The sequence below is a fragment of the Pongo abelii genome, chromosome 9, assembly GCF_028885655.2.
Source record: "Pongo abelii isolate AG06213 chromosome 9, NHGRI_mPonAbe1-v2.0_pri, whole genome shotgun sequence".
NCBI classification, from domain to species: Eukaryota; Metazoa; Chordata; class Mammalia; order Primates; family Hominidae; genus Pongo; species Pongo abelii.
This window is the reverse complement of record NC_071994.2, coordinates 38,749,562-38,766,386: the sequence shown is the minus strand read 5'-3', so window position 1 is coordinate 38,766,386 and position 16,825 is coordinate 38,749,562. Positions and strand designations below refer to the sequence as shown.

Sequence of the window (16,825 nt, the reverse complement as noted above, 5' to 3'; positions counted from 1 at the left end):
CTTTAAAAGAGAGAGAGAGAGAGAAACCACAAAGGTTGTATAACCTATTACGTGCCAAAATAATGCAAAAGACATAAAACAATGCAGGCCTTTGCAGTAAAGGCTTATAAAGCATGTTTTCCCATTTATTCAGACTCTATCTTCTCTGTTGGAGAATAACACATTAAAGGCTGAATGCAGACTATCTGGTTATTTTAAATCTCCTTCAATTTTTGACTTACTAAAAGGATAGCAATCTGACTTAAATTACCAAATTGGCAAAGCTCTAGAATTATGGGCAGCAGTGTGCTGACAAATGTATAACAACTGTTTCCAAAAAAGAAAGCCCTGCTTGGTAATATCTGCCAATTTCCATGGTGTAAATAATATCATCATGGTTGATTCAAAGCTACCAACATAACATCACTGAACATATCATTCTAAAGACATGCACACAATGTCTTTAGTTTCAGAAACTGCTACAGGGCAGCTCTAGAATGCCACTAAATAAGAGATTTAGAATTTTTTTTTCTGTAACTTTCATAGTTTGGACCATGCAGATATATTATTTTTGTAATAATGAAAGAAAAACTCAAAAGTTATTTTAAAAATAGGCCCCAACTGAAGAAATTATTTCTAACAAAAATTGTTTAATACAGTCTACAATGTTTCAAAACTTAATATGTCTCTCTTAAAAACTCTGTAACGTAGATAAAATAGATATCTGTACTACTTCTTGACAGGGAAGGAATATGAAGTCTAAAGGGGTTTAAGCAACTTATAGAACTAGTCCTATAATTCTAGGTTTTTTTTAGCTGTTTATTTATTTCCCTGTTTTACATACTAAATGGCAAATTCACAACTGAAATTGCTGCTTTCTAACTGCATTTGTACTTTTCATTCAACTGTGGTGTTTGCTTTAAGCAGAAAAGGATTATCCGAAGCTATCTCTTCAAGAAACTTCTGATTTTATAAAGCAATTGATTACTATATAATCTGATGCTATCACTGCTATACTCTAAAATGATGACAAAAACCACCAACCGTCCCAGCTCCCATGGACCTAGAAAACAAGAGGAGGGTCTGATTATATTTTCTACACTATCTTTTCCTTTGTATCATGCTTTTTTTTGTTCAATCAATGTTGATAAAATCCTTGATAGCTCTAATTTCTGCCAATCATCCTCATATCCTTGAACTTAAGGAACTCACATGCCTAGGTTTAGTATCTTCAAGACCACCCCAAACCACTGAGCCATGTGAAAATCAGAAGTTTAGGACAGTGGAAGGAGAACAGATTTGTGAATCAGGAATATCTTTATTTGAATATTGCTTCAGATACTTTCTGCGTGACTTTCAGCAAGTCACTGAATCTCTCTGATCCTTTTTCCTTTTCTGAAAATAAGAATGCCTACCTCACAGTAAAGTTGAGTACACTAAGTTAGATGGTATTGATTAAATGCTTATTAAAATACATGACATATTGTGAACACTTGAAAAATGGCAGTAGTAGTAGTAATATTTTACAATTAATTGTTATTAAATTAAAATTTAGTAATAATTGAAATGCTTAGCTTCCTTCCAGTATTGCATAATATTAGTTTCCAGGTAAACAGATAATCAAATAACAAATAGCAATAGACACAGAGAATCCTGCATATCTTTTTAACCCCCCAAAACCAATTTACATCAAGAGCAATCTAAGTGGTTTTATATTGTGTCTATGTATATTAGCATTCATTTACCTATTTCCATGGCTATCTTATCTTTCTTTCATAGATGAAAATTCCACATTAGGTAAACGCAGCACTGCCTCCATGGAGATGAAGCTCTTTTAGAAAAACGTTAATTTTTCTAAAACTATATTGTTGCATGTCTTTCTCTATCTAACAACCTACCACCATCATCAGCATCAGCTATGTAATCTATATCCATCCATTTGTTGGATGAAACCATCTCCATGATGTCTGTACTTTCAGGGACTTATATTTTTGAATTACTGATTAACTCAAACTAATTGATTAAACCCTTGGATTTTGGTGGATCACTGTTTGTTCCCTATGTTGATGAGATCAGCAACCAGTCTTGATTAAGGTGTACATTTTAAGAAATGAATACCAAGAAAGCAAAGCAAGTGAACATTTTTATTCCATAGCTATACCAGGGATTGTGATTTTTCCCTGAATTTGGAAATTTCCTATTTGTGTGTGTATGCATGGTGTGAGTACACATGTATGTCTGTGGGTATAAATATGTTTAAAAAATAAAATTTGTATTTATTGCTTCATAAAAGCTTTTGTTTTAATCTAATAATACGTAAATATCATTTCTTCCTGCCTTTCAATATTCCTCCTTGATTTCATTCTTAGTGATGGTATACCAGTGTCTGGTGGGGAGAGACCATGATTTATTTGACTAATTAACTTGTGTTGAACATTCACAGTATTTCCCATTTTTACTATTTAAACACGATGAGATGTATATCCTTGTTCTTGATTATGAATTGGTGTTTGGTTTTAAATTTATGACTTAGAGGTGGAAGTGTTCAAGGCTGCTCCAATCTCCTGATGTCTTCTCTCAGGCACAGGATTCAGATCTTACAGCTATGCTGCTGTTGAATTTGGTGATCTTAAAAGGTTGCTTGGCACGTCCTTTCCCAAAGAGCCAACAGCAAGAAAGGTAAGGGAATAAGTGTTGCTTTGACAGCTGGCTCCTTTGTTGTAACCAGAGTATATCTTACAGGGAGAAACAATACCACAAAATAGGGTTTACTTTATTCCTTGGTGGTTATTTTCCTGTCAGCATCCTTGGAGAAATCTACTTCTTTTCCTGTCTAAGTGATGGGGTCCCCTGCAGGAAACAAAACTGCTCACATGGAGGAGAAGTACATAGTCAAGGCAGCCTCACCAGGAACCAAAAACCCAAACCAGGAACTAGAAAGCAAAACCCTTCTTCCCACAATGCCCCTCCAATGCCTTCTACTGACAAAGCTTAACAATGGCAAGCAAAGGAAACATTTAAAAGGCCTAGATACATGTTTGCAGAACAGGCAATGATGAATTTAGAGCTGAGGCAATAAATAGATACCTAGAACAATCACTTACAATGTATACACTGTGCACACAATAAAAGCATTCCAAGTATAAAATTCTAATACATTTTTTCTCAAGTGTCTTCATAAAAACCCCTTTAAGGAGACATTCAGGGATGTAATATTGTGATGTAAATAACACTGTCTTCAACAAAATCCATGTAGAAAAGATGACTGTATTGTATTTATGTATATGTGTGTGTAGGTATATATATATATATGTATATATTTCTTATAGTACCTTTCTCAATATGCTCATACCAGTCTATGTACAATGAAATTATTCAATGCAAGTCTTATTCACATAATGTTTCAACTAAAGAATCTTAATTGATTATTGCCTGAGGTAGACATTATCTAAGTCTCATTGAATTTTACCAATCATGTGATCAACAAGCTTGGTGTCTGTCAACATGGATTGTGGCTTCACAGTTAACTGTATTTCTAGTATCAAACAATAGAGCAACATAATGGAGCACAAAACAGGAGTAGTCAGAAGCACAAAACCATTAAAAGAAATATAGCCATCATGGACAAAAAAACTTTTAGGAAAAGCTTAAAAGTCCCTCAGTTCTGAGCTGTCAGAGTCTACCAGTATTAAAAGGGACATCACAAAATGAGTGGCAAGTTTTCCACTTGTCCTTTATGGCAGAGCAAGAAAACTTTATATTAAATGGACAAATAGTAATTACTTTTGCCTACTCAACTCTGCTGTTACAGCTCAAAGGCAGCCACAGACAACGTGTAAACAAGTGAGTATACCTGTGCTACAGGAAACCTTAATTAATTTGCTATAGGTTGTTGAGTCCTGCTTTTTGGGTAAAAGATACTGTACAACTGTGTTAGTCTTCTTGTAGGGGGGCAGGTCTCATCTTTTCCTTGCCAATGTAGGAGCATGCTAACTTGTTCATTGATTTTGAACAGAGGTTACCATACTTTTTCAGTAGAGGGTCAGGTACTAATGTTTTATCACTTGTGAGCCTCCTATTGTCTCTGTCACTTTTTCTTTTTCTTTTCCTTCTCCTCCATCTTCTTCCTTACAACTCTTTAAAAATATAAAGTACTTTCTCAGCTTTCAGACCTTGTAAGACAAGCCATGGTCTATAGTTCTGTAACCTCTGATCTAAAAGAGTAGTTTCAAAACTTTTTTTTGTGTTAAGTACTAGAGATTTGGGTGGCACACTTCAAGGGGCTAAATTGAACCTACAGTTTTTTGGTTTCTCCTCAGCATAGTGTGGCTATCTGAGCAGAATTTGTTTACTGCCCTGAACTTACTCTCTTACATATTTACAATACAAGGCTTTCTCATGCTCCAATAAACACCAAATCTTTCTTTGGTCCCAGCTTGACAATATATATCTTTTTTCTTTTATTCCTTGCAAATGATATGCCATCCTATAGTACATTGTGTGGCCCAATTAGCTTAGCATTTTGTCATAGACGTTGCCTTAAAAGTATTTATTATCTGTTTAAAAAAAAACCTTTTTGTGTATTGAAAAAGTTTGGTAGCATGACTTTGAACAGTCTGCAGTATATACCTTTTTTCCCCATTAGGGTGTGGCAGTATTTGAACTACGTGAGCTACTTACACATGTTGCCTTTACTGTCTGTGTCTTTGGGAAGTTGCACCAGGATAAATTGTTATTTCCAGGCAATGTTTAACAGAGCGTAGAAAGGAAAAGTTCTGGAAGTTGTTTCTATGCCCATGTAACTACATTAGTGTGGGAAGAGCTGATAAGAAAGAGGATTGAGGGCTATTTAGAGGCTCTTGTGATACCAGACTCAAACCATATTCTCCTTAGAGGTACAGAATTCTTTTTTCTTCTGTCAGACTGAGTGTTAAGAGGCAAATGAAAACTAAACAAGATCCTGTCATTATGATGTTAGCTGGTTATTTTGCTCGTTAGTTGATGCAGTCTCTTCCTAGTCTCGATGGTCTTTACATTTCGGTATGATTTTGCAGTGGCTGGTACCGGTTGTGCCTTTCCATGTTTAGCGCTTCCTTCAGGAGCTCTTTTAGGGCAGGCCTGGTGGTGACAAAATCTCTCAGCATTTGCTTGTCTGTAAAGTATTTTATTTCTCCTTCACTTATGAAGCTTAGTTTGGCAGGATATGAAATTCTGGGTTGAAAATTCTTTTCTTTAAGAATGTTGAATATTGGCCCCCACTCTCTTCTGGCTTGTAGGGTTTCTGCCGAGAGATCCGCTGTTAGTCTGATGGGCTTCCCTTTGATGGTAACCCGACCTTTCTCTCTGGCTGCCCTTAACATTTTTTCCTTCATTTCAACTTTGGTGAATCTGACAATTATGTGTCTTGGAGTTGCTCTTCTCGAGGAGTATCTTTGTGGCGTTCTCTGTATTTCCTGAATCTGAATGTTGGCCTGCCTTGCTACATTGGGGAAGTTCTCCTGGATGATATCCTGCAGAATGTTTTCCAACTTGTTTCCATTCTCCCCGTCACTTTCAGGTACACCAATCAGACGTAGATTTGGTCTTTTCACATAGTCCCACATTTCTTGGAGGTTTTGCTCGTTTCTTTTTATTCTTTTTTCTCTAAACTTCCCTTCTCGCTTCATTTCATTCATTTCATCTTCCAGGGCTGATACCCTTTCTTCCATTTGATCGCATCGGCTCCTGAGGCTTCTGCATTCTTCACGTAGTTCTCGAGCCTTGGTTTTCAGCTCCATCAGCTCCTTTAAGCACTTCGACAAAATTCAACAACCCTTCATGCTAAAAACTCTCAATAAATTAGGTATTGATGGGTCGTATCTCAAAATAATAAGAGCTATTTATGACAAACCCACAGCCAATATCATACTGAATGGGCAAAAACTGGAAGCATTCCCTTTGAAAACTGGCACAAGACAGGGATGCCCTCTCTCACCACTTCTGTTCAACATAGTGTTGGAAGTTCTGGCAAGGGCAATTAGGCAAGAGAAGGAAATCAAGGGTATTCAATTAGGAAAAGAGGAAGTCAAATTGTCCCTGTTTGCAGATGACATGATAGTATATCTAGAAAACCCCATTGTCTCAGCCCAAAATCTCCTTAAGCTGATAAGCAACTTCAGCAAAGTCTCAGGATACAAAATCAATGTACAAAAATCACAAGCATTCTTATACACCAATAACAGACAAACAGAGAGCCAAATCATGAGTGAACTCCCATTCACAATTGCTTCAAAGAGAATAAAATACCTAGGAATCCAACTTACAAGGGATGTGAAGGACCTCTTCAAGGAGAACTACAAACCACTGCTCAAGGAAATAAAAGAGGATACAAACAAATGGAAGAACATTCCATGCTCATGGGTAGGAAGAATCAATATGGTGAAAATGGCCATACTGCCCAAGGTAATTTACAGATTCAATGCCATCCCCATCAAGTTACCAATGACTTTCTTCACAGAATTGGAAAAAACTACTTTAAGGTTTATATGGAACCAAAAAAGAGCCCGCATCGCCAAGTCAATCCTAAGCCAAAAGAACAAAGCTGGAGGCATCACACTACCTGACTTCAAACTATACTACAAGGCTACAGTAACCAAAACAGCATGGTACTGGTACCAAAACAGAGATATAGATCAATGGAACAGAACAGAGCCGTCAGAAATAATGCCACATATCTACAACTATCTGATCTTTGACAAACCTGACAAAAACAAGCAATGGGGAAAGGATTCCCTATTTAATAAATGGTGCTGGGAAAACTGGCTAGCCATATGTAGAAAGCTGAAACTGGATCCCTTCCTTACACCTTATACAAAAATCAATTCAAGATGGATTAAAGACTTAAATGTTAGACCTAAAACCATAAAAACCCTAGAAGAAAACCTAGGCAATACCATTCAGGACATAGGCATGGGCAAGGACTTCATGTCTAAAACACCAAAAGCAATGGCAACAAAAGCCAAAATTGACAAATGGGATCTAATTAAACTAAAGAGCTTCTGCACAGCAAAAGAAACTACCATCAGAGTGAACAGGCAACCTACAAAATGGGAGAAAATTTTCACAACCTACTCATCTGACAAAGGGCTAATATCCAGAATCTACAATGAACTCCAACAAATTTACAAGAAAAAAACAAACAACCCCATCAAAAAGTGGGCGAAGGACATGAACAGACACTTCTCAAAAGAAGACATTTATGCAGCCAAAAAACACATGAAAAAATGCTCACCATCACTGGCCATCAGAGAAATGCAAATCAAAACCACAATGAGATACCATCTCACACCAGTTAGAATGGCAATCATTAAAAAGTCAGGAAACAACAGGTGCCGGAGAGGATGTGGAGAAACAGGAACACTTTTACACTGTTGTTGGGAGTGTAAACTAGTTCAATCCTTGTGGAAGTCAGTGTGGCGATTCCTCAGGGATCTAGATCTAGAAATTCCATTTGACCCAGCCATCCCATTACTGGGTATATACCCAAAGGACTATAAATCATGCTGCTATAAAGACACGTGCACACGTATGTTTATTGCGGCATTATTCACAATAGCAAAGACTTGGAACCAACCCAAATGTCCAACAATGATAGACTGGATTAAGAAAATGTGGCACATATACACCATGGAATACTATGCAGCCATAAAAAATGATGAGTTCACGTCCTTTGTAGGGACATGGATGAAATTGGAAATCATCATTCTCAGTAAACTATCACAAGAACAAAAAACCAAACACCGCATATTCTCACTCATAGGTGGGAATTGAACAATGAGAACACATGGACACAGGAAGGGGAACATCACACTTCGGGGACTGTTGTGGGGTGGGGGTAGGGGGGAGGGATAGCATTGGGAGATATACCTAATGCTAGATGACGAGTTGGTGGGTGCAGTGCACCAGCATGGCACATGTATACATATGTAACTTACCTGCACGTTGCGCACATGTACCATAGAGCCTAAAGTATAATAATAATAATAATAATAATAATAATAATAATAATAAAAAGAAAAAAAAAGAAAACTAAACAAGAATTCACAAGTTAAGAATTTCTATTATCACTTGACTTCTTACTGTCAGTGCACACTTGGAACAACTCACCATCTCCCTCTATAAATTTCTTCATATATGAAATTGAAATTAAAATCCTCTACTTTATTATGATGATTAAATAAGATAATGTGTACATAGCAAAACACTATTTGTACAAAAACTAATGAAACTCCCATCCTGTGCCAGGCATTTTTGTGACACTCCTCTCCCATATAAAAAACATGTATTGCCCAAAGTCTCATTTCCTTAAGATTCTGATGGAGCCAAGGTCATATCTAGTAATTTATTGTGGAGAATGTACATATGTGGTATATGTGTGAGATGTTAAATATTAACATGTCTTAAACTATCTCTCTCAAATCATATATTTTCACTTGAAAGGAGACCTAGAAGTTTTTGTTAATAAACACCTGTTGAACAGAATTGATTATGTTCAGTACATGGAACACTATCATCAATCATTGGATGGCATTTCTTTTGAGACAGATTCTTCCATGTATTTATTTGGATATACAGTAATGCCCTGTTATCTGAAGCAGATACCTTCAAAGACCCCCAGTGGATGCTGGAAACCATGGATAGTACCAAGCTATACTATGTATAGTGTTTTTCTGTTGTAGTAACCAGATGACTACTCAATGACCAATGAGTGGGTAGCCCATACAACGTGGATATGCTGGAAAAAGGGATGATTCGTGTCCAGGTGAGACAATGCAATATTTCATCATGCTACTCAGAGTGGCACACAATTTAAAACTTATTAATTGTTTATTTCTGGAATTTTCCATTTAATATTTTCAGTTCCTGGTTGACTGTGGGTAACTGAGACTGAAGGGAATAAAACCATTGATAAAGGGGGACTACTGTATATTTGTCTTTGAAAAATATATCTTACCTTGTGAATGAATTTTTTAAACACAAAAATTGTATTGTTATAAATTTAATTCTGTATACATGTGCCATGCTGGTGCGCTGCACCCACCAACTCGTCATCTAGCATTAGGTATATCTCCCAATGCTATCCCTCCCCCCTCCCCCCACCCCACAACAGTCCCCGAAGTGTGATGTTCCCCTTCCTGTGTCCATGTGTTCTCATTGTTCAATTCTCACCTATGAGTGAGAATATGCGGTGTTTGGTTTTTTGTTCTTGCGATAGTTTACTGAGAATGATGATTTCCAATTTCATCCATGTCCCTACGAAGGACGTGAACTCATCATTTTTTATGGCTGCATAGTATTCCATGGTGTATATGTGCCACATTTTCTTAATCCAGTCTATCATTGTTGGACATTTGGGTTGGTTCCAAGTCTTTGCTATTGTGAATAATGCCGCAATAAACATACGTGTGCATGTGTCTTTATAGCAGCATGATGTAACTTACCTGCACGTTGCGCACATGTACCATAGAGCCTAAAGTATAATAATAATAATAATAATAATAATAATAATAATAAAAAAAAAGAAAAAAAAAAAATTTAATTCTGATTATTTCTTTCTTATATTTGAACTTAGATATATTTTTGCTTATATGTTAAAATGTATCATCATTTCTATGGGACATATGAAATAACAGATGAGTACATCACATGTTATTCATTTGTTCCCCTTTGTGTTAGACACATGGTATAACTTGAACTCTATTACTATAGACAATGCTGCAGTGATTATCCACTGAGGTAGACTATCACTGTTCATCAATATTAATTGGCTCTTCTTGGGGAGGACAATATTTTTCTGCTATGTTGGACTTAGACTTAGTCACATAAGTTATTTTGCTTGATTAAAAGTGAACAGAAGTGACGCATGTCACTTCTAGGTGGAGGCATGTGTAGCACGTACTTTGTTTTTGCATCTGCCGATGGCTTTTCACCTGGAACCAACAATGTTCCAGATAATTCCTGTTCTGTTAGCCTAGGTCCTGAGTTCAAGGTGATTCCTATGATCAAAGCCACCCTGTCACACAGTGTTGTGCAAATAGTATACATGAGAAATAAACCTTTGCTAATAGAAGTCAATAAGATTTGGGAAGTGCTTGTTACTGCAGCAAATCCTATCCTGTTGTGAATAGAAACTGATGTCATGATTAGACGAGACCTTTAAGTTCCTCCATCTGAGGGAGATTGGAAGGTATTTTGTTTGTAGAAAGAAGAATGAACCCAGTATTTGTGACCATGGTTCACAAAGGTGAATGATGATGGTCATTAGGACTGTTCAAAAATGTCAGTTTCCTAACTCTAAATATAGGATAGGACCATATTTGCTATCCCATTTGGACATGATCTTTTGTGAAACTTTGTGCAAATTTCTTTGGCTTATATACTCAGGAACTGGAATGCTAGACTGTACACATTGTTCTTCATAGTGGATATACCAGTTCACCCTCCCTGTAGCAGATCAGTAATTCTTCTGATTTGCGACATTCTCAGCAACACTTTATATATACATCGTTCCAAATTTTTTCAATCTTGTGGGTATAAATTGGTACATAATTATTGCTTTATTCAGGATTCTTCTGAGTGCTATACAGACTGAATACCTGTTCACTTATCTTAACTCTGAATCACATACAAACTGTGCAAGTTTAAATTTTGACCATTTAAGCATTGTGTTTTTTGTCCTCTTTTTTTTGGTGGGTTCGATGGAGTTCGTTGTATACTTCGGATGTTAAATTCTTGTCAGATTTTGATATTGCAAGTATCTTGTCACAGTCTGCCACTCATCTGTTAACTTTGACAATGATGTTCATTAAACAGATATCTTTAATTTTTATGAAAATTCATTAATTTTTCTGCTCATGGGTTTTGATTTTTGAGTCTTTTTAAAGAAACTTTTTCTTATCGTCAAAGTAACAAAAATAATTTTCTACCTCAGTTTTTATCATTTTATAATTTTTCCATTACCATTTAGGCATTTAATCCATTTGGAATTGAATTTTGATGCATAATACGAAGTGGGAAATATAACATTTTTTATTGACATCATTATCTAAATAATTCATGCATCAGTCAGTGATCTTTGATGCCATCTCTACCATAGGGTAGGGTCTCACACAAATGAATCTGTTTCTAAGTTTTCTACCATGTTTCATTCATCTACTTGTTGGTTCTATATCACAACCACACTGTTGATTACTGTGTTTTATTGATTATTGTTTTATTAATGGATGTTTATTTTTTATTAAAAAATTTTAGGGTAAACTTGTTGAAGTCCTCAATGTTGTTTAGATTGGAACTACATTAAATTTATGTAGTCATTTGGTTTAAAGTTAACAAGTTTACAGTGCTGTTATCTCCTCCAAGAATGAAGTATATTTCTTTGTTTATTCAATCTTTATGGGGAGAGAGATGAGTCATTTTAAAACATTTAAAATTTTTCTCCATAAAGGTCTTGGTCACTTCTATTAGATTAATTCCTACATGTGTTTGTTTTTTCATTGCCATGTTATTTACTGGTTATCACTGATAAGACAGATGCTACTCATTTTGGGGAACTAATCTTGTCTCTGGCTACTTTGGTCAAATCTTATGAATTCTAATGGTTTACTATGGATTGTCTTATTGTCTCCCTGCCCCTCATGGAAATGTACTATTTGTTCTGTTTTTTTCAAATAGATTGGGCGCGGTGGCTCATGTGGTTGGGCATGGTGGCTTGCACCTGTAATACCAGCACTTTGGGAGACAGAGGCAGGCGGATCACTTGAGGCCAGGAGTTCGAGACCAGCCTGGCCAACATGGTGGAAACCCTGTCTCTACTAAAAATACAAAAATTAGCTGCCAAGCATGGTGGTGCATGCCTGTAATCCCAGCTACATGGGAGGCTAAGGCAGGAGAATCATTTGAACAGGGGAGGCAGAGGTTGCAGTGAGCCGAGATGGTGCCACTGCACTCCAGCCTGGGCAACAGAGTGAAGCCCTGGCTCAAAAACATAAGTAAGTAAAAATAAACATAAATAAAAAATAAAAAATAGTAACAACATTGTGTCTTCCTTTCCAATATGTTTATCTTTCTCTCTCTCTTTCTCCTTCCATCTCTATCTCTGTTTCTCTCCTTCTCTCTCTCTCTTTCTTTCTCTCTCTCTCTCTCCCTCCCTCCCTCGCTCCCTCCCTGTCATCTTATTGTGTTGGTCAGGACCTCTGGTATCATGTCAAACAACTGAAATGATAGCACACATCTTTTTCTTCTTCCTAACTTTAAAAAATATACATTTAAGAATTTATCATTATGGTTTTGCCCTAGGTTCTTGGTAGGCTATTATTATCCTTATTATTGTTTAAATCAAATTAATAGTTTCTTTCTATTTCTTGTTTCTACGAATTTTAAAAAAAAGTATTAATTTTATCAAGCACTTTTTCTGCATCTCTTAAAGTGACCATATGAACTGTCTTCTGTAGTGCTAATGTAGTAAATTACATTGTTTGTTTGATACTGAGCCATCCAGGAGTTTCTAAAATAAATCTTGTCATAATTTTTTAAGTATGCTATTAAATTTGGTTAGTTTTCCCAGAGTTTTTTTTGTATCTATTATATAAGTAAAATTGGCTTACATGTTTGTCCTTATTATGAACTTCTCTGGTTTTAATATAGAGGTGAAACTGGCTTTTAAAATGAGTTAGCTAACTTTTATTGCTTTTACATTTTCTGGAACAACATATGGTGGTTATCTGTTTTTATATTGTTTATTACACTCACCCCATGCAACTATCCAGGCCTAAAATGTCTTAGGTGGTAGTGGGAGGGTTGGTAGAGAAGGAAGTTTTTACTATCTTTTTTTTAATGATTTGGCATATTCATGGGTTCTATTTCTTTTTATGCTTATTTTGACTTTTTGTATGTTTTTCAAGAAATTTATTAATTTCATCCAGATTTTTAAAAATATAATTCAATATGGTTGTTGAGTGGTTTATAGTTTTTTCATAATGCTAAGAAAATCTCTGTTATTTTTATATTTATTTCCTCTTTCTCAATTGCTTATTTATGTTCTTCAGAAGCTCTGCAAGATCCTTCTCACTGCACTAGTTCTTGATTGGGGATATTTGTTATGCTATGATATAATCTGACCCTCCCCAGCTGTGCTTTCTGAAATACACCCCACAGCTTCTTGCTGGAGGACACTTTAACTTGGCAGGTAGGCCTTATGAGTAAAATGATTCACACTCAGCTACTTTCCATACTGTTCACTTGATTTATGGGACAGTCATACATGTCTATTATACAGCCTTATTCACTTACTGTTACCCCCTATCATTACCACAGACTATCTCTTTCAACATCCTGGTTGTTTTCTTTCTGTCATATTTCTTGTTTCCCAATTAATGTATTCAGAGCTATACATTTTCTTCTATGTACTGCTCTAGCTACATTTCACAGATTTTTGCATATAGTGCTTTCATTGAGTTCTGCTCAAATTGTTTTAAAATTTCTGTCATGATTTTTCCTTTACCAAAGAATAAGTTAGTGATATTTATCTTTTATATAAAAATCATTTGTTATTAATTTTCAATTTTATTACATCCTGGTAATTCACAGAAATATGATCTGTGTGATGTTGGTTCTAGCCATCATAACAGAGTGATTGACTCTAACATATACATTTCAGGCACCATAGCAGGGGACAAGGAGAAAGAGATCTCAGGGGATATCTGCATATGCTGCTGACTCTATTGCCCATAATGGAAGGGCGTAATTAATTAGAAAGCTAGAAATCAAACTTTCTCCATGTGGAAGGTTAGGAAATCTGAGGCTTACAAGAGCAGCAGGACTAGAGAATAGGAAATGAAATGTTCATCACAATAGTCCTCTCACCATCATAATCTTTTTATTTTGGGGATAAATATTGAATATATTTTATATTCAAGACAATACAACGGGTTTTGGGGGGATTCTGGTGAAATCTGTAGTTAGGACAGTGGCAGAGACTGGCTAGGTACTCACCAATCACATTTTCTCTTCTTTCTGGGTGCACTGCTAGCTTATCCTCCCAGCTCACTCTTCCTGAGGTAAGGACATGTGACCACTTCTCATGAATGGAATGTGGGAAGAAATGTGTGTCACTCCTAGGCCAAGGTTGCTGAGTGGGTATACTCTTCTCTGTGCCCTTTGTTCTTGCTACTACTCAGATTCAGAGGGTCCTTTGGAGTAGTCCAAGGAGATGGCACAGCCACTTGATTGAGGGGAAACCTGGAATCCTAAATAACAGGGAAACATGGAGTCTCCTTCCCCCCAGCCCCATACCCACTGAGTCACACTGAATTATGATATGAGCCACAAATAAATCTTTATTTTATTAAGCCACTGAAATTATGGGGTTATTTAGCATAGTAGCTACCAAGACAAATATAGAAAATTACAATACAAATTGGAAAGTGTGATGTAACTTGTGAGAGATGGGGAGAGCTTCTGTTCCTTTGAGATAATCAAAGAAGATTTTATTGGAGGAGGTAGTAACTGAGCCAGATATATTTTTAAATTAGATAAGACATAGATAATTAGAAATGGGAGAGGCAGAGAGTTGGTAATTGTTTCAGAGGCAGAAATGAAAGAATGAAGGGGGAATTGGGAGGTGTGAATAGATCATATATTATATGTTAGTTTGGATGGCAAGAATGTTATGTGATAGAAGGGAGGTAAGAAGTAAGGGTGGAGAGATAGAATACTGAATTACAATTTTACTCCCTAGGATTTTTTTTTACTAGAAGAGTAAAGGAGAAATAGCTTGGAAAGATGTTTGAGATGGCCAATTTAGATATGAGCTCAATGATATCCCCTTGTTACAATAAAACCCCTATTCATAGCAGTGCCTAATAATAGGGTAGAAAACACAGTGAAAAATACAAGATGAGACTAGACGGGTGGTGGGAGCTATATCATGGCACCAAATTCAGGAGAGCAGATTTTGTTCTTAGTTCCATGGGGTACATTGGAGGGTTTCATGCAGAAGAATGCTGTGAATGTCATGACCCTGATTACTGTGTGGAGAACAAAAGTGCATTGGTAAGAATGGAAGCAAGGCACCAATTAGGAGGCAATGATTAAAGTGAGGCAGGTCCTCTCAAAGAACTTAAAGTCCTAGTTTCAGTATATTCATTTGGGAAGGGTAATGCATTTGCAGGACAAAATCAATAAATTAGAAAAGAAACCCATTGCTATAATTCCTTGAAGTAGAAATACAAAAACAAGAAAATGAATAAATAAATACATACACAAATACAACAGAGTAATAGTAAAAACAAACGACAAACGAACAAACTTATAAGCCAGTCTTCCTTAGACATGAATGTAGATTGATAATGTCTCAGAGAGGCTGTGTATATCTGTCTAACCTACCCCGCCCTATTCCCCTATCATGCTGTGTTTTTCTTTATAGCCCTCATCTCCACCTAAAATATTATAATCTATTTTTCACTCATTTATTGCTAGTCTCTCCAAATTCCACTTGAACCCAAGAGGGCAGGGAACTCATTTTTTCACCACTGTAGTTCCTGCATTTAGAACAGTGCTTGGGAGAGAAGAGGTAGTATTTGTTGAATGATTGAGTAAAAAAATAGCTATTTGCACCAATGTGTTTTCCTTGAAAAAATACGTGACTTTGTTGGAAACCTCAACTGAAGACTCAGGAAATCTAAGGAATTATTCTTCAATAAAAGAACCCCAGGATGGAATAATGGAAAGAGCATGAGCTCTGGCATCACACAGGAGTGTATTCAAATCCTGGCTTCTTATGTTTCTAGTATCGAATGCTGGGTACTTGAACCTACCTCTCTGAACTTCATTCCTTATCTTTAAAATAGTATGACTACTCTTACCATAGTGTAATTTATATAAAGCATAATGTCTCCAACCCTATTTTTAAGAAATCATCTTTAATTTGGTGAAATAAATGTTTAAAATTTTCTAGAATTCTTATTTTTTCTAGAATTCACATTCATATCCTGGAAAATTTGGCTGTGGCTAACTTGTATATCTGCCTTTGTTCCCTCCATCCCTATCCTATTAAAATAAACAGTGTCATTCTTTTTTCCCTGTGCTTTTCTTGAATTTTGCTTGCTACCTACTACACCACACTGAGCCAGTGAAAACTTGTTTAACTGCACAGCGTTGCCTAGCAATGTCATGCTCCTCTCACAGTCTCTCTCTGGAATATGGTAACTGGACTCCTGCTACTAATTCTTCTATCTTCATATATCTATATATCCAGTCTTTTAACAACCATTAGAAGGGACATTCTGCTTTTATTAGCTGAAGGTCTTATAGAAGAGTCACCATTGTTATTCATTCTAATAAGATTAGGCTGAACTGTTTCTCTCTCTTTTCTCTAAATCACGCAGATTCTGTGTTTAAAAGGTCAATTACATTTATTTCAAATTGGTAAGACAAACATTTCCTGTGCATTCTGAAAATGAAATGGCTCAATGAACAGTCTCTTGAGAACATTTATTTTTTAAATTTTAAATATCTATCTGGCACTAAAATGTTTCTCCTGAATCTTAGGACTGTATTGAAAGTGATATTGAACAGATGCTGTGTCTGAAATGGAATCCATACCCCAGGAAGCTGACACCAGGAGTGGTGTGGGTGAGGTGACCTGGCCCCGTTATTGTATCCTTCACTACTAAATGATCATCTTGGCCATGCTATGAGTTTGCAAGTATTAAACAGAAAAAGCAACAGCCCACTCACAGTGCCACATCATGGAACACTGGAGGTGGGCCAGATGTAATAAATATAATTGGAAATAGAAGTAATTTCAAAT

General features: G+C 36.2%; 1 long non-coding RNA gene across 1 annotated transcript; it reads left to right on the top strand.

Annotated features, from left to right (window-relative positions):
* Positions 1–1,485: 1,485 nt before the first annotated feature.
* LOC134762156 (uncharacterized) lies at positions 1,486–12,226 on the top strand. The gene is made up of 3 exons (XR_010141864.1): positions 1,486–2,658; positions 8,697–8,779; positions 11,689–12,226. It is a non-coding gene; the product is annotated as an uncharacterized LOC134762156 (long non-coding RNA).
* The last annotated feature ends 4,599 nt before the right edge of the window (positions 12,227–16,825 follow it).